Consider the following 22,651-nt stretch of genomic DNA (forward strand, 5'->3'; position numbering starts at 1 on the left):
GTCATCGTCTGCTGCTTCCCCAGGTGCATTAGCAGGAAGGTGGATCAGAAGCAGAGCAGCTGGGACTCCAAGTGGCATGCCGGCATCACAGGTGGCAGCTTAGACTATGTGCCAGGACACCGGCCCCTGCAAAGCGTTTACAGCTGCTTCCACTGACAGGCAGGCGCTCTGTCCCCAAACCTTGGGTCTGGGCTGGCCTTATTTGCTCTGGTCAACAGAACGCAGTGGGCACAATAGCATGCAAGATCTGGACATAGGCCTGAAAGGCTGTGAAGCTTCTGCTGTTTGGTTTAGATCCCTGCCCATGTGAGCCTGCTGAGACACCATGCAGAGGAGCAGAGAGCTGCCCCAGCAGCCCAGAGCCATCTGGCTAACCAGCAGCTGCCCACACTTGAATACACATGAAGGAGCACACAGCTGAGACCAGAATGGCTGATCAGCTCCAGCATGAGCTCGGGAAGCTCTGGGGTGGTGTGTTATGCAGCAATAGTTGCTAATACATACACCTGTGGGAGCTAGGGTCCCAGGATTCAGTGCGGGTTATCTATAGGTTTCCTGGGAAACTGAGGTGCACTCCAGGTCCTGATGTCCTTTTCCACTTACCGAGAGCTGGGCCCCTTCTTAGATGGGGTTGAGCTACTCAGAAATACATGGAAGACATGCATGCATGTGAGTGGTGCTTCGACTCACACGTACCCTCCCACTGAAGGGAGGGAAACGGACAACCACAGCCTGAACACTGGGGCCCCAAGGCCAAAGCGCTAAGGAGGTAAGGAGTTTGCTTTTCATCTACTCCTTCCAAGCCTAAACGCTGAAGGTCAACACTGTGGATCTACCTGCAGACTCAGTGTTCCCTCTGCGGGGGCCCTTCATCCCTTGATTACTGTCTGGTCCCTGGGAAAGGGCGCTGGCCCAGCCCAAGCATCCGAGTTTCACCCTGGGGAACCTCCAGCTTGCAGCTCTCTGCTGTCTTCCAGGCATCGTCTCTTCTCTCTGAGGGCCTGAGGAGTGATTCTGCTGAAGGAAGTCAGGGAGTCAGAACCCGGAAGTCAGAACGCAGGGAGCCACACAGGACAGCTGAGTACCTGCAACGCAGCTTCTCTAAACTGAGATGTGCTGGAACCACAAACAGTGAGTTTTGACGGTTAGTGTAAAAGGAAAGAATGCTATTTTATTAGTAATTTCACATCAACACACATTAGAACAATGTTTAAAAACTTTATTTGAAAGGCAGAGTGACAGAAAGGGAGACAGAAAAGATCTTCCATTCGCTGGTTCACTCCCCAAATAGCCACAATGGCAGGGACTGGTCCAGGCTGAAGCCAGGAGCCACGAGCTCCATCCTGGTGTCCCATGTGGGAGGCAGAGACCCAGGACTTCGGCCATCTGCTGCTGCCTTCCCCGATGCATTAGCAAGGAGCTAGATGGGAAGTGGAGTAGCTGGGGCTTGAACCAGCACTCTGACATGGGATGCTGGCGTCCAGCTCCCCGGCCCCACCTCTGAGGGGATACCAGGCCCCCAGGGCCCGTGACTCCAGCTGCTGCAGGTCAGAGATTGATGACCTGATGTGTGCAGCGTCGTCTTCCTTCCTCTTCCTCTCGGAGTCTGTTCCCTGGCTGCACGTGCACCTGCCATGCTGCCTCCACTGCCTACAGCTCTCCTCGCTTCCCCACATCTCTCTCTTCCATCTGGCTTGGGCCACCTGCCTCAGGGAAATAGCACTTCCTCCTCGCTCTGCCTCATTCACTTGGGAGCCACAAATCCACCCCACAGCTTATAACTGCCAGTACTGGGAAAAGTCGGTGACATGCTGGAATGAGAAATGGTGCTGCCCACATCCAGAGAGCTTGGACAGAGTTGAGGGTCCCTTGGAATCCCCAGAGAAATATTTAACTTTCTTGTCTCCTTCAACGTACTGTTTTTCCTCGTGCTGGTGCAAAAATTTGAAAAAAAAAAAAAATACAATTTGAGCCATAGAAAGGGAGGCAGGAAAGACTGACACATCCTAAACTCAGACAAACCTCGAGGACATTTTGCTAAGGGAGAGAAGCCAGCCATGGAAGTCCATGTGTTACATTACTTTTTATTAAAGTGAGCTTTCCAGAAGACGGAGCTACAAAAAGACAAAGCTATAGGACAGAAAGAGATTCGTAATTGCTTAAGGGCAGAGGGAAAAGCAGGGTGACAACCAAGTTTTTTTTTTTTTTTGACAGGCAGAGTTAGACAGTGAGAGAGAAAGGTCTTCCTTCCGTTGGTTCACCCCCCCAAATGGCCGTTGTGGCCAGCGCACCACGCTGATCCGAAGCCAGGAGCCAGGTGCTTCTCCTGGTCTCCCATGCGGGTGCAGGGCCCAAAGACTTGGGCTATCCTCCACTGCCTTCCTGGGCCATAGCAGAGAGCTGGCCTGGAAGAGGGGCAACCGGGATAGAATCCGGCGCCCCAACCGGGACTAGAACCCGGTGTGCCAGCGCCACAGGCGGAGGATTAGCCTAGTAAGCCGCAGTGCCAGCCCAGGGTTTGTTTTTAAGGTGATGAAAATGGTCCAAAATTGTAGTATGGGTTGCATTGATCTGCCATACCAAAAACTCTTAAAGGAGGGGACTGTAAGGTCTGTTAATTATGTATCAATACACCTGCTAAGAATTATGAACTATTGTATATAATTACATAATATTATTGATGACCTATTTTGTACACACACACACACACACACCAGTGTACTTTTTGAAAGTTCATGGAGGGCTGTGTGCTTAACCCAGCAGTTCAGCTGCCACTTGGGACACCCACATCTCATATTGGAGAGCCTGGACTTGAGTCCCGGCTCTGCTCCCAATTTGTTTCCTGCTAATGTGCACTATAGGAGGCAGCTGTCATGGCACAAGTAGCTGGGTCCCTGCCACCCAAGTGGGAGACCCAGACTGAGTTCCTGACTTCTGGCTTCCACCTGACCAGCCCCAGCTGTTGTGGGTATTTGGGGAATGAACCAACAGATGAGAGATCTTTCTCTCTCTCTCTCTCTGCCTTTCAAATAAAACAGTTTAAAAATATTAACTTGGTAAACTTTTTTTTTTTAAGATTTATTAATTTGAAAGTCAAAGCTACACAGAGAGAGGAGAGGCAGAGAGAGAAAGGTCCTCCATCCGATGGTTCACTCCCCAGCTGGCTGTAAGGGCCAGAGCTGCACCGATCCGCAGCCGGGAGACACGAGCTTCTTTCAGGTCTCCCACGTGGGTGGAGTCCATAGCAGAGAGCTGGATCAGAAGTGGGGCAGCCGGGACTCGAACAGGTGCCCATATGGGATGCAGGCACTGCAGGCAGCAGTTTTACCCATTACACCACAGCACTGGCCCCAACTCTGCCTTTCAAATAAAACGAATCTTTAAAAAAAAAAAAAAAAAAAAAAAAGGAACTGTAACAAAAACAATGGTCATTTCAATGCTCATTATCTCCTGATCTGTTGGCCTCGCTGAACTTTCAGTTCCCTGCAGGTCATCTACACTTGGGAGCTCCTGTGCCATGAGCAGGGTATTTGGGCATCAGCCCGCAGTGTGCCTTCTAGGAAGCTCTAGCCTGGGTCTACCAGGTGGCCACAGCAGCTTGGGCGGATGCTGCCGCCTACTGGCCAGCACTTGAATTCTAGCCATAAACAGCCATCTGTAGCACCGAATTGGTGTGGCTGGTTAAACTGTGGAGCTCAGAAGCCAAGCACCCTCTGGGGCCTGGAAGAGCCGAGCTACTTGCCTAGATTCCAGGGTGACACTCCCAGGGTCGCCTCCTTTTCATAGTGACCTGTTGAGTTTATGAAAGCTTCCTCCAAGAGCTGGAGGCGTGGCTCGGTCCAGCGTGCTCTGGGCTGATCCAGCAGTGGGCCAGCCCAGCCGCGATTTCCCTGTCCATTTGGGTGCACCCAGGGCACAGCGAGAAGGGGCTTCAGATCGAGTGAGGAGCAGTAGTGAGCCGCGCACGGAGCCGTGCCCAGACCTCTGCCTTGGGGACTGTGGCACCAGCAGAAGCTGGCCGTGCACCAAGCCACTTTTGTCAGTGCTCTTGCTGTGGTCCCGATTTGTCCCTGACCATGCCACGAGAGATCCCATCTTGGAGACCTGTGATGCAAAGCGGAAAGGAAAGGATAAGGACTGGGACCACATTCCAGGCCCCCTGGAGAGGGTGGTACGGATGTGCAGGGCACACAGCACCTGGACAGTGTGTGGGGGCCCTGGCAGGTCAACCAGAACTTGATGCTCAAGACCCAGAGCCCCCAGAATCCGGACAAGGCCTTGGCAGCTCTCCTGCATAGATGCCAACCCTGGTCCCAGTGACGCTGCCTGGGACACTCTGACGAGGACAGCCACTGCCTAAACACGGGACCACTCAGGACCACCAGGGGCTTACACTCAAGGGGTAAAAGGGGTCAGGGACAAAGAGGAAACCAAAAAAGATTACATCTGCCACCTGCCTAGTGATGTAAGTCCTTCTAAGAGAGTTTGTTCAAGAAGACCATGACAAGGGGCTGAGACCGCAGACAAGGGGTCTGCGTGGACCCACAACAAGGGACGGCTTTGAGAGCTCTTGGGGTGCAGCCCCCAGGCTGTGGGAGGGGGCTGGAGAAGGTTCTGCCCACTAGGTGCCTTCCTCCTTTTCTAGTAACCACCAAGATGGAGGAAGCAGCCAAAGATAGAAACTCAAATCCATGGCTTCAGGTAACTAGAAGCCAGGGCAGGAACAGGGGAGAAAATAAGAGATAAATAAATAAATCGCATATATGCAATTTTTTAAAACATTGAATTATATAGGTTTATTTAAATATGTATATGTAAACACACACACAAAGGTCCATAATTATTTTTAAAGATTTATTTGTTTGAAAGGCAGAGTTACAGAGAGAGAGAGACAGAAAGAAGGGTTCACTCCCTAAATGGCCACAACAGTCGGGGCTGGGCCAGGCTGAAGCCAGGATCCTGGAGCTCCATGCAGGTCTCCCACACGGAGGGCAGGGGCCCAAGCGCTCAGGACACCCATCTTCTGCTGCCTTCCCAGGGGCATTCGCAGAGAGCTGGGTTGGAAGTGGAGCAGCTGGGGCTCAAACCAGCTTAAGCTGGTGTTGCAGGTGGTGGCTGTGCCACAACGCCAGACCATGATTTAACCCAATGGGACATTCAAAATGGATGTGGAAGACTTGCATAACAGAGATAAAAGGGACACAGGTTGGTATTGTGGCCATTTGGGGAGTGAAACAGCGGGTGGAAGATTTCTCTCTCTCTGGGACTCTAACTTTTAAATAAATAAAATAAATCTTAAAAAATATTTCTCTCTCCCTCCCTCCCTCTCTTTGTAACTCTGCCTTTCAAATAAATAAATAAGTCTTTTTTTTTTTAAGAAAAAAAGCAGACATTATTGGTCTAATATTAAGACAGGCAAGGAGCCGGAGCTGTGGCACAGTAGGTTAGCGCCCTGGCCTAAAGCACAGGCATCCCATATGGGTGTTGGTTCGAGTCCCGGCTGCTCCACTTCCCATCCAGCTCTCTGCTATGGCCTGGGAAAGCAGCAGAAGATGGCCCAAGTGCTTGGGCCCCTGCACCTGCGCAGGAGACCCAGAGAAGCTCCTGGCTCCTGGCTTCGGATTGGCGCAGCTCTGGCTGTTGCGGCCAATTGGGGAGTGAACCATTGGATGGAAGACCTCTCTCTCTCTCTCTCTCTCTCTCTCTCTCTCTCTCTCTCTCTCTCTCTCTTTGCGACAGGCAAGATCCCTGTATTTACCTGGATACTTTTGTAGTGCTCACTGGGATATGAAATGGTTAAGCAGTCTCTCATAGTGGGGATGGAGAATTTTCCAATGATATTAACAGGAAATGACATGACGATTTGTTTCTGGAAGAATGAGGTCCTGCGTTTAGCTCTTACCCCGGGTCCGGAAGTTGTTTTTCCTACTGGAGAGTGAGCCAGATAAACCCTTTCCTCCCAGTCCGCTAACTACAGGGCACGGAATCCAGGGAACCAGCAGGGCTGCTATAAAGTCCCTCCCTCAGCCAAACAGCCAAGAATGCAGGCGAGGGGCCAGCATTGTGGCGCAGCGGTTAGGCAGTCACACCAGCATCCACATGCGCTCCAGTTCGAGTCCTGGCTGCTCTTCTGCTCCAGCTCCCTGCGAATGTGCCTGGGAAAGCAGAGGAAGATGTGGGAGACCAGGACGGAGTTCCAGGCTCTTGGCTTCAGCCTGACCCAGTGCCAGCATTCTGGGGAGTGATCCGGCAGATGGAAGACGTCTCTTTCCCTCTGTCCCTGTCTCTCTCTCAATTGGCCCTTCAAATAAATAAACATTAAAAAGAATACAGGGTGGGGGGCAAGGAGGAGAAGAGAAAGGAGCAGGGTCCCAGGGCTGGGAGGAGAGGAAGGGACAGTGTTTGCCTGTCCTCTGCCCCACATTCCCGTGTCACTGACGGCTTCCGGGGGTGGGGCCTGTGGGAGGAGTTAGGTGCATCCTCACGAGTGGGGTTGCTGCCTTTACAAGAGGCCCAGAGGGCTCCTTGGCCCTGGCGCCACACCAGGACACAATGAGAAGACCCCACCTCTGACCCGGAATCCACATGGGCCACCTTGGCCTTCCAGCCTCCGAAACGGAGCCACCACGTCCACGGTGCTGTACTACAGAGGCCTGAGCAGATTCAGGTAGAAGGAGAGGGGAGAGGCCGTTCCCTGGGAAACACAGCCGCAGACGGCTGCAGTACTACAAGCGGCAGCGGGTTCCTCCACACATCAGGGGGAGCTGTCTTCCTGAAGGTGGGCGGTCAGGTCAGCGGAGGACGGAGCCGCCCACAATGCTGCCAAGCGCTCCACGCATCAGCAACATCCACTAAGAAGTCAGATTCCCTGGGGAGTTACAGCCTGTTCACGATGGTTGCCATGTTCACCAGACAGCCAGCCAACTATGTGCAGCTCCTGGTCAGGAAATCTCTCTGTTGATTTCCTGAGGTCTCAAGATAGGGACCCGGCCACGCATACATGGGAGGTCTGCGAAACGTTCAGGAAAGATGCAGGTTATGAAAAACTATGCATGGATTTACCACTTGTCGGTGGGGCCAGCGCTGTGCTGCGCGGGTCAAGCCACCGCTCAGGATGCCAGCCTCCCACCATCAGAGCCCCGGTCGGAGCTTCTGGCTGCTCCGCTTCCAACCCACGTCCTTACTCATGAATCTGGGAAAGATGTAGGGACTTGGGCCCCTGCCATCCACGTGGGACACGTGGAGTTTCTGGCTCCTGGCTTGGGGTTGGCCACAGATGTGCTGTTGTGGCCATGGGGGGAGTAAAGCAATGGATGGAAGATCATCTCTGTCTCTCCCTCTTTCCCTGTCACTCCGTCTTCTAATTAAATAAGTAAATCTTCTTTAAAAATGTTTGCATCAAAGCAAATTTATCTTTTAATTTTATTAATTATTTATTTGAAAGAGAAGCATCCACTGATTCACTCCCTGCCAGCGGAGCAGGGCTGAGCTGGGCTGAAGCTGGAAGCCAAGAATCAGCCAGGGCTCCCGCGTGGGTGGCAGGGACCCAGCTCTGTGAGCCATCACCACGGCCTCCTGGCTGCCCATTAGCAGGAAGGGAATCAGGAGCTGGAGCTGGGGATGGAACCCATTACTCCGATGCAAGACACGGGCGTCCTAACCAGACTCTGGTCTGGCTCCCAAACTGTGGTCCGGCTCTCCTCCCACCGGTTCTGACAGTAATGCCTGTGGCTCTCACCGGCCCACAGCTCACAGCCCATTGTTAAGCAGGCTGTGCATGGGGTGTTCACCAGCCTCTCTCTGCGGTCCTCGGGGCGCTCCCCTGGGTGGGATCAGAACCCCACGGGGAGAAAGGCAGCAGGAGAGTCAGCATGTTACCAACAGGCCACTTTCCCCAGGGGAAAACCAGAGGGGGTCGGTGAGGAGAGCCGCTGTCCCGCTTCTGCGTGCCCGAGGCTCCCTGTGTGTGCTGCACTGCCTGTGCCCCGTCTCCTGGGCCCCATGCCAGCCTACCTCATACTGCCTGCCCCAGCGTCCCCGCGGCTCAGAGGAAAGGACTGTGCGTCCTGGACTGCCACCTTGGGGCTGAAAACTTGGAGAGTGCACGGAAAAGCAGGATTAGCAGACAACTCTATTTCGGTGCACAAAAAGGTGAAGGTCATGCAGTTTTTTGGCACTTTCCATGAGCTTTCTGAAAATCTCTCATATATATGGTTTGCAAAATTGTTTTTGCACCAAAATAAGCATCTTTTATTCCAGTTTTCCTCGAACCTTCCCCCCCCCCCAAAAAAAAAAAAGATTTACTTATTTGAAAGCTAGAGTTAGAGAGAGAGAGGGATAGAGGGAGAATAAGAGAGAGAGGTCTTCCATTCACTGGTTCATTCCCCTATGGCCAGGTTGGGCTGGGCCAGGTTGAAGCCAGGAGCCAGGAATTTCATCCAGGTCTCCCACGTAGTTGGCAAGGGCCCAAACACTTCAGCCATCTTCCACTGCTTTTCCAGGCCATTGAACCTGTTTAAGCACCCTTGTGTTCCCTGACTCCGCTCCATGCCTATCCTACCCAGGTCCAGAGACAGTTTCTGAGTGGCTGGAAGGCATCCTGAGCTCAATGTCAGAGTCCACTTGGAGCCGCTGTGTCTTCCCTTCAGGGCCAGGGCCGAGGGGACTATCAGATGTGACCCGGGGGGGGGGGGGGAGCAGTGCTGTGGTGCAGCAGGTGAAGCTGCCGCCTGCAGTGCCGGCATCCCATATGGGCACCAGTTCAAGTCCCAGCTGTTCCACTTCTGATCCAGCTCTCCACTATGGCCCGGGAGAGCAGTGGAGGATGGCCCAAGGCCTTGGGCCCCTGCACCCACGTGGGAGACCTGGAGGAAGCTCCTGGCTCCTGGCTTTGGATCAGCTCAGCTCCGGCTGTTGGGGCCATTTGGGGAATGAATCAGTGTATGGAAGACTCCTCTCTCTCTCTCTCTCTCTCTCTGTGTGTGTGTGTGTGTGTGTGTGTCTCCTTCTCTGTAACTTTGACTTTCAAGTAAACAAACAAACAAAAAGTTATCCAGGAGCAGTTGGAAAGCCAGAGGCATCCTGCCCGACTGTCCTTGGTACTGGTGGCATTCCACTCTCAGCCCCGGGCTCTGCAGGTTTGGGGTCTTAGGATTCCTTTTCCTTCTTCTACTTCTCCTTCTATTCTCCTCTGTCGTCGTCATCATCATCATCATCATCATCATCAAAACTATAAGAAGTTACAGATACGTGGGTTTATAGCTATGGGTACTTACCACACTAGAAACTGACACATATTTCCAATATCTCGCTAATGCATGTTTTTAAAAATTACACATTACACAAAAAGAAGGGTTTTTATCAAAAACTTCTTTTATCAAAAACTTCTGTATGTTCCAAAATAAAATTAGACCAGGAGCAGTGTTTTAAAGTTTTTTGCAAACTGGAGATTGGCTTACAAAAAGACAGCTGGATTCCAATACTCACACTTCCTGTTTTGTGGCAGGGAATATGAAAGACAGACAAACTCAAGGTGGTATGGGATCTGCAGGCAGCTGGCTAAGATAGTGGAGCTGGAGGCACCTGCAAGCCACAAGCCCCTGCCCCGTGTAATTCTATCCTACTTGTCAATCAGGATGTCCCCTTTCCCGGGATGCTTCTCCTACATCTGAGACCTGGTCAGGGGAGCCACCTGCCTCTGACCTCATGAAAGAGCAGACGATTAGGGAGAGCTCTCTTCCGTGGGAGACCAAGACGGGGGAGGTGCTGGGAGGCTTGCACTCGGCTTCCCCTCCCCTACCCACTTTCTCTTCAGGGCCACTGCCCACTCACGATGGGTATTTCTCTCTGTGGGTCAACCCATGCTCATGTGTGTGTGCGTGTGTGTGTGTTTGCCTTCTCACATTTTGAGTAAAATTTATCTCGTATATGCCAGCATTAAGAACTCCCCTCTTTATGCATGGCAAGGATCTGCAATAAAAATTTAATAATCCACTGCCCCACAGCAAAGGGTTGAGACAAAATCAGTGATTTTTATTAGTTTATCTAGGGTAATTTTAAGTGATGTTGGCATAGCTTACCCCACCCCACCTCCATGGCTTTTGCAACATCCGTGCACATGTCCACACTGGGATGAGAACAAATAATGTCAGCACTGTCGTGAAATTCCAGACCCCCAGTGAGAAGTGCTGCCCTACCCTGTAATAACTAATAAAGCTGTATATGCTTAGGGCTGGCCCTGTGCTGTAGAAGGCTAGGCCTCCACCTGCAGTGCTGGCATCCACTGTGGGCGCTGGTTTGAGTCCTGGCTGCTTCTTTTCTGATCCAGCTCCCTGCTGGCGTGCCTGGGAAGGCAGCAGAGGATGGCCCGAGTTCTTGGGCCCCTGCACTCACGTGAGAGACCCAGATGAAGCTCCTGACTTAGGCCTGGCCCAGTCCCAGCTGTTGTGGCCATTTGGGGAGTGAACCAGCAGGTGGAAGATCTCTATTTCTGCCTTTCAAATAAATGGGGAAAAAGCCGCACAGGCTTTAGCCTGCAGGGGGCGCTCAAGGCCTTCCTAATCTCCTCCCACCTCTTAATCCCAATCTCGGAACAAGAGATCAGCATGGAAGAGTCAAAGGGATTTAAAAATAGTTTTTAAATTAATTTATTTGCAAGTTTGCAAGTCAGAGTGAGAGAGAGAGAGAGACAGAGGGAGAGGGAGAGGGGGAGGGGGAGAGGGAGAGGGGGGAGAGAGAGAGAGAGAGAGAGAGAGAGAGATCTCCCATCCACTTATTCCCTCCCCGAATGCCCATAGCGACCGGAGCTCAGCGAGGCCTAGAGCCCAGTCTGGATCTCCCGTGGGAGTGGCAGGGACCCAACCACTCATTACATGGGCGGCAGCCTCCAGGGTGCATGTTAGTTAGCAGGCAGCTGATATGGGAGCAGAGCCCAGACTTGGATGAAGGCGCAGCCCTTCTGGGCTGCCAGGTCCCAAGCAGTGTCAGCCGATGCACCAAGCACCTTCTTCTTCTTCTTTTTTTTTTTTTTTTGACAGGCAGAGTGGATAGTGAGAGAGAGAGACAGAGAGAAAGGTCTTCCTTTTTGCCATTGGTTCACCCTCCAATGGCCGCCACGGCCGGCGCATCACGCTGATCCGAAGCCAGGAGCCAGGTGCTTCTCCTGGTCTCCCATGGGGTGCAGGGCCCAAGCACTTGGGCCATCCTCCACTGCCTTCCTGGGCCATAGCAGAGAGCTGGCCTGGAAGAGGGGCAACCGGGATAGAATCCGGTGCCCCAACCGGGACTAGAACCCGGTGTGCTGGTGCCGCAAGGCGGAGGATTAGCCTGTTAAGCCACGGTGCCGGCCTACACCAAGCGCCTTCTTAAAGGGATTCTTCAGTTTTGAGACCAAACTTCCCTCCCTCCTGAGGTCCTCACTTTTCTTCATTCAGGTGTCCATATAACCCACTTCTCTACATTACATCCCCAGTACTACATTTCCCTTACTGTCCCATTCATCCAAGGTCTAGGATCTTCGGGAGAGCCCAAGGGGGCTCCCTCGGCCTGCAGAGAGGAGAGGGCTGGAGTCACCGCAGCCACGCACCCCTTCTGTTTACTGCAAGTGGGTCCTGGGCAGTGTGGCAGGAGAGCAGCAACGATGCCTCAAGTGCTTGGGCTCCTGCCAGTTTGGGAATAGCCCTCATTCCGAAGCCAAGGGTTCTGGACTTTTATTCTATCTGTTGACTGGATAACACATGTTTGGCAGTCATCAAGACAGGCCGGTGCTGTGGTACAGTGTGTTAAGCCACCCGCTGTGATGCCATAGACCTGGCTGCTCCACCTCTGACCCAGCCCCCTGCTAATGTTCCCGGGAAAGCAACAGAGCTGGCCCCCGTCTTTGGGCCCCCGTGCCCACGTGGGAGACCTGCTTGAAGCTCCTGGCTCCTGGCTCCAGCCCCAGCCATTGTGGTCGTTTAGGGAATGAACTCCGCCCGCCAAATTACTAAATTACTAAAGAAATCACTCTGCCTGTCAAATTACTAAAGAAATCTTTTAAAAAAGAGTAACTGGCACATACTTAAAGTCTCCTTGCAAGAGACTATGCTATGGGAAGCATATGCTCACAGGAGAGACCCTCCGTTTTCTTTTGCTTTTTAAAAGCTGCCCCTGGGTCCCCTGTGACGCCTTTTAGGCTTGGGCTCTCGCACTTCCCCCAGGGCCTGGGCTCTGCTTTTTCACCAACAGATGTTTGCCTTACAGTACCGCGATCGATGCACCCCCACGACACCCGGGGTCAAAGGTGAGGCCCCAGCCTGCTTTCGAAACGGGGTGAAAACATGGTCCCCAGGTAAACAGGGTGAAAGGCTCCCGCAGCAGTAGCCGGGTCCGGGAGACACGCTGGCCTCACGCTGGCATCGCCCCGGCCCCCAGCCTGCACCCTGCACCCAGAGCCGTGTTTACCGTCCGACATCACAGCACCACCACTATCGATCACCGGCGTAAACTGGACAGTGCTACGACATGACCATCTGAAGAAAACGCACGTCAGGAGCCCCGCCCGGGCTGCTGCCGTCACAGGTGCACGCGCTCCGGCACCTCTGGCCTGCATTCTTCCCGCCGCAGCCCTGGCCAGCACGCACCCCTGCCTCGCACGGCGTCTGCTCTGCTGATCTGTGCACGTTATTTAATCACATTGGCAAGGGGACCCTGGGACAGGAAGATGGGGGGGGCACGGGGGATGGGTGGCTTTCATCAATGCCTGTCTGAGTACCTACTGTGTGCAGCGAGTCCTGCTTCCCACAGCGCGTGTGCTAGTGCTATGCTGCACGTTTTTCTGTATATTTTTGTCGATCTCAAACACGGGAACGTGAGCTCGCCAAAGGGGGGGGGGGGTTGTGCTTGTTCAGTGACTGCTGTGTCCCCAGCACCAAGAAGCGGGGCCGGCACATAGTAGGTGTGCGATAAATGCGTGTTGAATGAACCGATGTGGGCAACAAGAGCAAACACTGCTGTGTACCACCGCATGCTGGGCGCTGTGATTCTCCGACTTCCTGTCCCATCCATCAGAGTCCCCAGCCGAATGGCTGGTGCCCACTCACATTGAGGGAGGGTCTCCTCCCTCAGTTGGCTGACCCACACGCCAATGTCCTCTGGAAACACCTCCACAGACACACCCAGGAGCACTGCTTCCCGAGTTCCCAGATTTCCCTCCACCCAGTCACGTTGACTCCCGCAATTACCCATCACACACACATGCAGAACATACATCTACTTGGCATATTTCCGGAAGGATTCACAAACCTGGTTAGCAGGGGCTGCTAACCTCTGGGGAGCGGAGCTAACGGGGTGTGAGCTGGAGGGGTGGGTCCTTTCAGCTGACTGAATTCTTTGTCTTGTGTATCATTCCATTTTATAAAGCAGCGAAGCTCCAAAAGCAATTGTAAGTGAATTTTATAGAATTCATAGTTTACCACAAGTTTTAAGAGAATGTGTACCTAGGCCGGCGCCACGGCTCACTAGGCTAATCCTCCTCCAGTGGCGCCGGCACCCTGGGTTCTAGTCCCGGTCGGGGCACTGGATTCTGTCCCGGTTGCTCCTCTTCCAGGCCAGCTCTCTGTGTGTCCTGGGAGTGCAGTGGAGGATGGCCCAAGTGCTTGGGCCCTGCATCTGCATGGGAGACCGGGAGAAGCACCTGGCTCCTGGCTTCGGATCGGCGCAGTGCGCCAGCCGTAGCAGCCATTTGGAGGGTGAACCAATGGAAGGAAGACCTTTCTCTCTGTCTCTCTCTAACTCTGCCTGTTCAGAGAGAGAGAGAGAGAGAGAGAGAGAGAGAGAGAGAGAGAGAGAGAATGTGTACATAGATAGGTTTTTAATTTATTTGAAAGGCATAGAGAGAGAGAGAGAGAGGCAGAGATCTTCCACCTGCCGGTTCACTCCCCGGATGCTTACAGCAGCCAGGTCGAAGTGGGGGCCAGAAGCTCAGCCTGCGACTCCCGCGTGGGTGTCAGGGCCCCACCACTTGAGCCAGCACCTGCTGCCTTGCAGGGTGTGCCTTAGCAAGAAGCTGGAACCCGGAGTGCGCTGGGACTCAGCCCCGGGCAACTCTGACGTGGGATGTGGGTGTCCTAAGTGCTGTTTTAACTGCTGCTCCAAACGCCACCACCCCCAAATTTTGGAAAAACAACTGCAGCATTCGCCATTGTTTTCATGGGACTCATTACAACACCTGCTCTCTTCCCTCTCACTGGCTGCGTCTGGTCCCTTGTGGGTGGCGTGGCGTCAGAACTACCTGGGACAAGGGCTGTGTGGGGACAGGAAGGGCTGCTGGCTGCCCGCTCCACTGCCCTACAAGGTTCCATCAAACGAAAGCTCTCAGGCACATTCAGCTCAACAGAATTTAACTGAGCAAGGAATGACTCACAAATCGGGCAGCCGCGGGAGCCAGAGTAAGTTAGAGGCTCTGCTTTGCCACATGGGCAGTAGGAGAGGACTTCAAAAAGTCTGTGGGAAAATGGAATTAAAACTATTTTGGTGCAATTCTTTTATGCTATATAGAAAATGTGTATGGGCCGGCGCCATGGCTTAACAGGCTAATCCTCCGCCTTGTGGCGCCGGCACACCGCGTTCTAGTCCCGGTTGGGGCGCCGGATTCTATCCCGGTTGCCCCTCTTCCAGGCCAGCTCTCTGCTATGGCCCGGGAAGGCAGTGGAGGATGGCCCAAGTGCTTGGGCCCTGCACCCGCATGGGAGAATCAGGAGAAGCACCTGGCTCCTGGCTTCGGATCAGCGAGATGCGCCGGCCGCAGCGGCCATTGGAGGGTGAACCAATGGCAAAAAGGAAGACCTTTCTCTCTGTCTCTCTCTCTCACTATCCACTCTGTCTGTCAAAAAAAAATGTATATGAAGAAAAACTATACAAGCACTTCATTTTTTTGCACCCCAATAAACTCATACATTTATCTGTTGTTCCACAAACTTTTCCAATGCCCTCCTCTTTACTGCCAAAGGAGTGACATACAGAAAGCAGGAGTGAGTTAGGGGGAGAGAGCTGGCGTCTGGAGAATTTGAGCAGCTGGCCACTGTGATTGGCTGAGGGTCAGCTCCCTGCTACACGGGCAGCTGATACACAGTCTACTGACACAACCAGCTGGCTTATGGTTCACTACGTCCGTCGTAGGGGGAAACATGTAGGCCAAACTTAAATACGTATGGAGGCAGCTCTGAGTCCGATAACTTAACGAGTCCTGTAAGGATGGGAGGGGGCAAAGTTTCTGTCTTACAGCAAGAACGCAAGATGTGGGCCTCCCCTCCTCCCTCCCTCCCTCCAGGGATGTCAAGCCTGGTCACTTCCCTCACCTGGTCCAGTGTCACACAGAGAACACGCGCGGGTAGGCTCAGTGGACAAGCAGGCTGAGAAGGCAAATGAGGGCCTTTCTCCCAGAAGCTCAGCAAGGCCACAGACAGCAGCGGCTCCCTGGATGGCGCCATCAGCGTGCTGGAATCACATCATGTATGCCAACAACTGGAGCTGGTGCGCCTGGCGTGAATAGTCACCCAATGGCAGATCAGAAAAACTCAGCTGTAATAATAACTTAAAAGGGACATAAAATCCATCTGAAGATCAAAATTTAACATACTAAGACTTCAAGTGTTAATAGATAGGAAGTCAACTAGACTCTAGCGGTTGAAATAACTGCTCATTTAAAGGGGCTGGCGCTATCGCGTAGCAGGTAAAGCTACTTCCTGTGACGTCGGCATCCCACAAGGACTCCGGCTCATGTTCCAGCTCCACTTCTGAGCCAGCTCCCTGCTAATGGCCTGGAAAAAGTACCGGAAGATGGCCCATGTGCTTGGGCCCCTGCCACCCATGTGGGAGACCCAGATGGAATTCCTGGCTCCAGCTTCGGCCTGGCCCAGCTCTCTGGGGAGTGAACCAACTGAGGGAAGATCTCTTTCTTTCTCCCTCCCTCTCTCCCTCCCTTCCTTCTTTCCTCTCTCTCCCTCTCCCTCTCTCCCTATAACTCTGCCTTTCAAATAAATAAATTAACCTTGAATAAATCAATAAATAACTGTGAACTTCAGAAAAAAAAATTTTTTGGTTGGATCTCTAGATCAATCAGCCTCTGGGAAACATACAAATTACCCAAGACAAGGCCATGCAAATCATGCTACAATCTTCAGCAGACAAATAAGTAAAAGCATGCTGGAATGGAGAAGCCAAAGAAATAGACAATAAGGGAGCCAGTAAGCCTTGTGGCACAGCAGGTTAAGCTAGTACTTCAGGTGCCAGCTGGAGTCCCAGCTGCTCTGCTGCTGACCCAGCTCCCTGCTAATGTGCCTGGGAAAGCAGTGGGTGACGGCCCTGCCACCTGTGTAACAGATCAGGATGGAGGTCCAGCTCCTGGCTTCAGCCCTGGCTGCTGTTCACTTGGGGAGGGAACTAGTGGATGGAAGATCTGTCACCCTCCGTCTCTCCCTCTCTTTCTGTCACTCTGCCTTTCAAATAAATAGATAAGTAAATAAATAATAAACATTGGGGAAAAAAGAAATTAAAGATAAGAAAAGATTTTAAAAGCCTTAAATCTGGCCAGTGCTGTGGCTCACTAGGCTAATCCTCTGCCTTGCGGCGCCGGCACCCCAGGTTCTAGTCCTGGTCTGGGCGCCAGATTCTGTCCCGGTTGCCCCTCTTCCAGGCCAGCTCTCTGCTGTGTCCTGGGAGTGCAGTGGAGGATGGCCCAAGTGCTTGGGCCCTGCACCCGCACGGGAGACCAGGAGGAAGCACCTGGCACCTGACTTTGGATCAACGCGGCGCGCCAGCCGTAGCAGCCATTTGGGGGGTGAACCAACAGAAGGAAGACCTTTCTCTCTGTCTCTCTCTCTCACTGTCCAACTCTGCCTGTCAAAAAAAAAAAAAAAAAAGAGTTAAAAAAAAAGCCTTAAATCCTTCTGATTAACTCATCCCCTTGATTGCAGGTAGAAGACCTGATTGGGGGGCGTTTTTTTTTTGTTTTTCCTTGTTTGTTTTTTAAATCAAAAGCAACACAACCTGTCTTAACTAGAGTTCCAAGGGAGCCGAGACAGTGGAGGGTGCCACACACGCTTCCGTTCAGATCCGAGGTCAGCAGCTTATCCCTGGGTGTCTCGGTCCACTCTCTGCTGCTGTAACACAAAATACGGGAGACGGGGGTAATTCATGAACACAGGTGTCACTCCCAGTTCTGGAGGCTGGGGTATCCAAGAGCAGAGCTGGGGCCTCCCTGGTGCAGCACAACACGGCAGAAGGCATCTCTGGGTAAGACAGAGGGAGCTGCAGGCTTGGTTCGCTCTCTTCTTATAAAACCACCAGCTCAGGATCTCAGGTAACCCTGATGACCTGCACATACCATCGACATAAGGATTTGGGGGTTCAGTTTTGCGACACGCGGACTTTCCACTAATATACTCCCCTAATGCAGACAGAAGGAGGCTGGAGCTCCGTGTGGGCCTCGCGCATGAGTGGCAGGGAGTTAAGCACTTGAGCCATCACCCACTGTCTCCCAGGAGACATTAGCAGGGGGCTGAGTCAGGAGTCGCGGGAACTTGAACCGCGCACTCCAATGTGGGATGCAGGTGTCCCTAGGGCAACCTGTGCCAAGCCAACTGCCCACCCCAGATAAAAATATTCTTTAAAAATGCCTCTGGGTGTGGGCATTCGGCCGAGTGGTTAAGGTGCTCATGTCCCGCATCAGAGTGCATGGATTCAGTTCCCAACTTTGGCTCCTGATTCCGGCTGCCTGCAAATGTGGACCCTGGGAGGAGGAGGCAGTGAGGGTTCAAGTGGTTGGGTTCCTGACACCTGTCAGGAGTGGGGGGGCCCAGCTCCCAGCTTTGGCCCTGGTGTAGTCATGGACATAGCAGGCATTTGGGAAGTAAGTCAACAGATGGGCGCTCTATCTGTCAGTCTGTCTCTCGCCTCCTCTCTCTGCCTCTCAAACTACACACACATACTGTGCCATTTTATAAAAGGAACTCCAGCATCGTGAATTTGCTGTCCACGGGGTCCCATGGATACTGAGGGATGGCCTTTCCCCCAGGTCATGTTGGCTCCTACGCATTTCCCCCTGTTCCACGTGCCCCGTGGTTTGGCGGAGCAGCATGGCTGTGACATACGTGATGTGGGCGGCTGTGGCCAGGCTCTGGCAGCCGTAAGGCTTGGCTTGTCCCCTGACTCAGTTCTGATTGGGTCTTCCCATTTATCATTTTTGGCTTTGGGCAGTTGCCGAACCCGCCCGCGTTGCCCCTGGGGGCCCTGTAAACCAGATGAAACATTTGGTGCTTAAAAGGTCAGGCTGGAACCACTCAGCATCCATAAGGGGGCTGAGGATGACGCGTGTGGAATCGGATAAGGGGACTGACTGGAACACTCCTCAGTGGCCAGCTGGGAAGGGGCCTCGCACCCGCACCCTTCCCGCAAAGGGGAAAATTCCTCCCAACGACTTCACCTGAGCTGTTTGCGACTTCCCCCTGCAGACTCTGGATCTGCGCATTGGATGACCCCAGGTCCAGTCCTCAAATGGAGAAGAGACTTGCTGTCCCTGAGAGCCTTGGAGGCTGCGCACATTCAGAGAGAAATACACGAGGCTCTTATTTTCAAAAGTGCCTATACTTGGGTGGTTTGGTACACAGCAGTGGGTAACCAGAAGTGGCAAAGCTAGGAGCCTCGGAGCGCCTGGAGTAAATATTTAAACAGCCGAGACGGAGACCCTTCAAGTGCAAGAAGCACATTTCTAGGAGAAGGGGGAGACCCCGTGGCTGACATTTCTGCAGGTTATATTGCATGCTGCAGAAGCTCAGCTTAGGATGAGGCCATGTCCTGATTAACTCGTCATAAATGTGGAGGGTTGTCCCAAGGCGCTGGGAGAGTCCCAAAGCTAAGGGCAGTGCAGGCTCCCAAGCTCCACCCAGAAATGTAAATCACCTCCCTGGGAAAACCTACAGGATCATGGGAAAACTCATTCTAACTGAGATGATGCTGCAGCTACAAATGTGACTCCCAGCCGGTAGTCCACACACACAGCCCTAATCAGCTTTCAGCTGTTGTGCCTGCCTGCTGTGTGTGTTCAATAAGTCTACCTCTGCTCGCTCTATATGACTGCACTGGTGAATTTGTTCACTACCTACAATACTGGTCTCAACCGACCACTTCTTGCAACAATAAGTTGAAAATATCTTAAGCTAAAAATGCATTGAATACCCCTGGCCTCCTTCATGTCCTGGCATGGCGGCATGGCACACTGCAGGGCACTGACACAGAGCTGCACTTACTGCTGCTACCTAGCACTGCCAGCCAGGAGTGGCTAGCCCAGGACAAGATGCATGTTCAAAGCACAGTTTCATACATGCTCTGGGTCCAGAGTAGAGCAGACTTGGGCCCTGCCTTGGCGTGAGAGCTCAGCAGAATTGTAGGGTAAGGGCCAGGAACCATTCATCTGGAACTCCATCTGGGTCCCCCACGTAGGTGACAGGGCCCAGCACGTGGGCCATCATCTGGTACTTGCCAGGAACCAGGGCTTGAACCTACACACGAATATGAGATGCAGGTGTCCCGACCTCCTGCCCCAGCCTCCGTGGCGATTTCTCTCCTGTTTCTGACAACCCCTCTGGCTGCTCATTCTCTGACCTTTCTTCTGACCTTGCAAAGTCAGAGTAGGTCGCAGCCTAGCCCCGGGCACTTTGCTCTTTTGAGCTCTATACCTACTGTAGTATAATTATAATTATAATAATGATAATGATCAGCTACCTTTGTCCTTGGTTCCTGGCACAGCTCCTAAAACTACTGGAGTTCCCTGCGTGATAGGAATTATATATCTTACATTGATATCACTGTTTTACTATAACAAATTTTTTTTTTCCATTTTTTTCATAGAGGCAGTTACAGAGCGAGAGGGGGAGAGACAGAAAGGGAGAGGTTTTCCATCTGCTGGTTCACTCCCCAAATGGCCCTAACAGGCAGGAGCCAGAAGTTTCATTCATGTCTCCTACATGGATGCAGGGGCCCAAGCACTTGGGCCATCCTCTGCTGCTTTCCCAGGCACATTAGCAGGGAGCTGGATCAGAAGTGGAGCAGCCAGGACGTGAACCAACGCCTACAGGTGAAGCTGGTGTCTGACGCAGTGTCTTAAGCTGCTATGCTTCAACATCGCCCCCATAACAAAATATTTTGTTGTTTGTAGGAAGCCCCTGAACTTATGCTAATGAGGTGACTTGGGGTGGGGTCTGAGCAGCCTCAGGATGGGGTAGTGAGACCCAGTGACTGGGGCGGGTGTTGTGTGTGGTTAATCCTCGGATGGGTGCCGCCTCTTGGGACACCAGTATCCCATATCTGGGTGCGTGTTTGAGTCCTGCCTACTGCACTTCCTATCCAGCTCCCTGCTAATGTGCTTGGGAAACAGGAAAGGACAGCCCAAGTCCTGGAATTCCTGCCACCCACATGGGAAACCCGGATGGAGTTCCTGGCTCCTGACTTCAGCTTGGCTCAGCCATCTGAGAAAGAGAACCAGCAGACAGACGAGTCCCTCTGCCCCTTTTAAAGAAATAAATAAACCTTAAAAAAAAAAAAAAAGACCAAATGCTTAGAGCATTGGAACATTAAGCCGCATCTAGTGACTGCCAGGAAGGGCAAGGAGGCGGGAGACAGCTCTGAACCCAACAGGAGGTTCGTGGGGCATCCCAGCTGGTGAGTACCTGGAGGTGCTGGGAGGCCGGGGGCTCTCTGTAGCCAGCTCCAGACTTTGCACCCCTTCCATCCGGCTGTGTCTGAGCCATACCTTTTAGTGCGAAGCGGTACATTCAAAGAAACTGTTTCCCGGAGTTCTGTGAGTTCTTCTAGTCAATCATCAAACCCGAGGGAGGCTGTCAGGGGAACTCTGCAGTCTGTAGTTGGCTGGGCAGAAATGAGGGGCCTGGCTCCCCACTTTCAGTCTTGTGGGACTGAGCCTTTAACCTGTGGGCTCGACACTAATACAGGCAGAGACTCAAGACCCCATCCCATGCCACTGATGCAGACTTACCCAGGCCCCCTCTCTCTCCCTCAGCTGACAGCTCCTGTCTCCACTTTCATGATTGCAAGTCAGCTCCTTACAAAGATGAACTCACTGAGTTTAGGAAGTGGTGCGTGGGCCAAGCCAGCCCCATAAGACCCCAGACCACACGAATCAAAAGTCAACAATCACCTCTGCATTTAACAATGTAACACCAGATGCCATTTTGAGACACTTCACAGCAACCCCAGGCCCCGGTCAAACCAAGGAAGCACCCTCACAGCACCCAGCACACGCCGGCCTCCTTCTCTGACCAACCAAAGGACGGCCACGAGCACTGAGGCCAACCACGCAGCGCCCAACCCCACTTGAACCTGTAAGAGCCTCCGCCCTAAACCCCTTGGGAAGTCTGGGCACGGTGTGATAGCCAGCAGCTCACGTCCTAATCCTCGTATGGGTGCCCAAGTGTGCCGGCCCCTAAATGGCTCTCAGATCTGCCCATCCCGCCACTGTCACCCTTCTCCCACAGTCTCTCTCCCCAGCACCTGCTCTCGTCCAGAGCAGTCTTTCCAAAACCTTAATCTGGGGCTGGCATTGTGGTGCCTCTGCCTGCTGCACCAGTATCCCCTGTGGGCACTGCTCCTTCCAGCTCCCTCCTGCTGGCCTGGCAAGGCAGTGGAAGATGGGCCATGGGAGACCTGCACCCGCATGGGAGACCCAGAAGAAGCTCCTGGTTTTGGATCCACCCAGCTCCAGCCACTGCTGCCATTTGGGGAGTGGATCAGCAGGTGGTTAGGGTTGGGGTTGGGGTTGAGGGTTAGGGGCAGGGAGAGTGCTTCTGCCCATGCCACTCAGCCAGTTTCAACTGTGGGGCCTCCCCTGTAACGACCTAATCCTATCCCACCACTTCCCAAGCCCCCACCCACCCAGAGCACCAGGATGAGATTAAGTTTCCGCTCTCCAGTGTCATTACCACGACCTAGGGGACGGAGGAGATTATTGAAGCCGCAGCACCCGCCCCTCACCACCTTTCACCGGCCCCCTCCTCCCAGAATGCATAAAGCCTGGCCCCCATCAATGCTGCCCACATCACAGATCCGCCCACATCACATTTTAGTCCCCAACTCTCCGTGAGATTACGTGGGTAGGCCAACTTTGCTTTTTACGTTTCTTCATGCGTGAATCTATGCTTCTAGAAACCCGGACTCTACAGAAGCGACTTCTCAGCGCCCCCTATATCAGAAATACTATCGGCCCGTGGGGAGCTGTAGAATGGGGAACTCCGAGGGTGGCCCTCCGGGGGACAGCTGCCGAGCCACGGGCTTAGGTCAAAGGTAAACTCGGCTTTAGAGCCCAAACCGGCGCTTTTGGGAGCCCACCCGCTCTGGCCCTCCAACCTCCAAGTACGGTGGACACGGCCGCTCCGGAGGGTCAGCTTCGGCCCCGAGTCAGGGCACCGCGGTCCCGCTCAGTCCCGGGCAGGCTAGGGGGGTGCGCTGGAGGCCGCGCCGCAGGTCGGGGAGCCGACCCGGGACCAGGGAAGGAGCGGGGACGCGCGCGCCGACCCCGCGCAAGTGGCCAGGGGCAGCTGGCGGCCGCTGGTGCTTGGGGGAGCGCGGCGGGGCTGCAGCCCGGGGCGCCCTCAAGTTGGGG

The sequence above is a fragment of the Lepus europaeus genome, chromosome 3, assembly GCF_033115175.1.
Source record: "Lepus europaeus isolate LE1 chromosome 3, mLepTim1.pri, whole genome shotgun sequence".
NCBI classification, from domain to species: domain Eukaryota; kingdom Metazoa; phylum Chordata; class Mammalia; order Lagomorpha; family Leporidae; genus Lepus; species Lepus europaeus.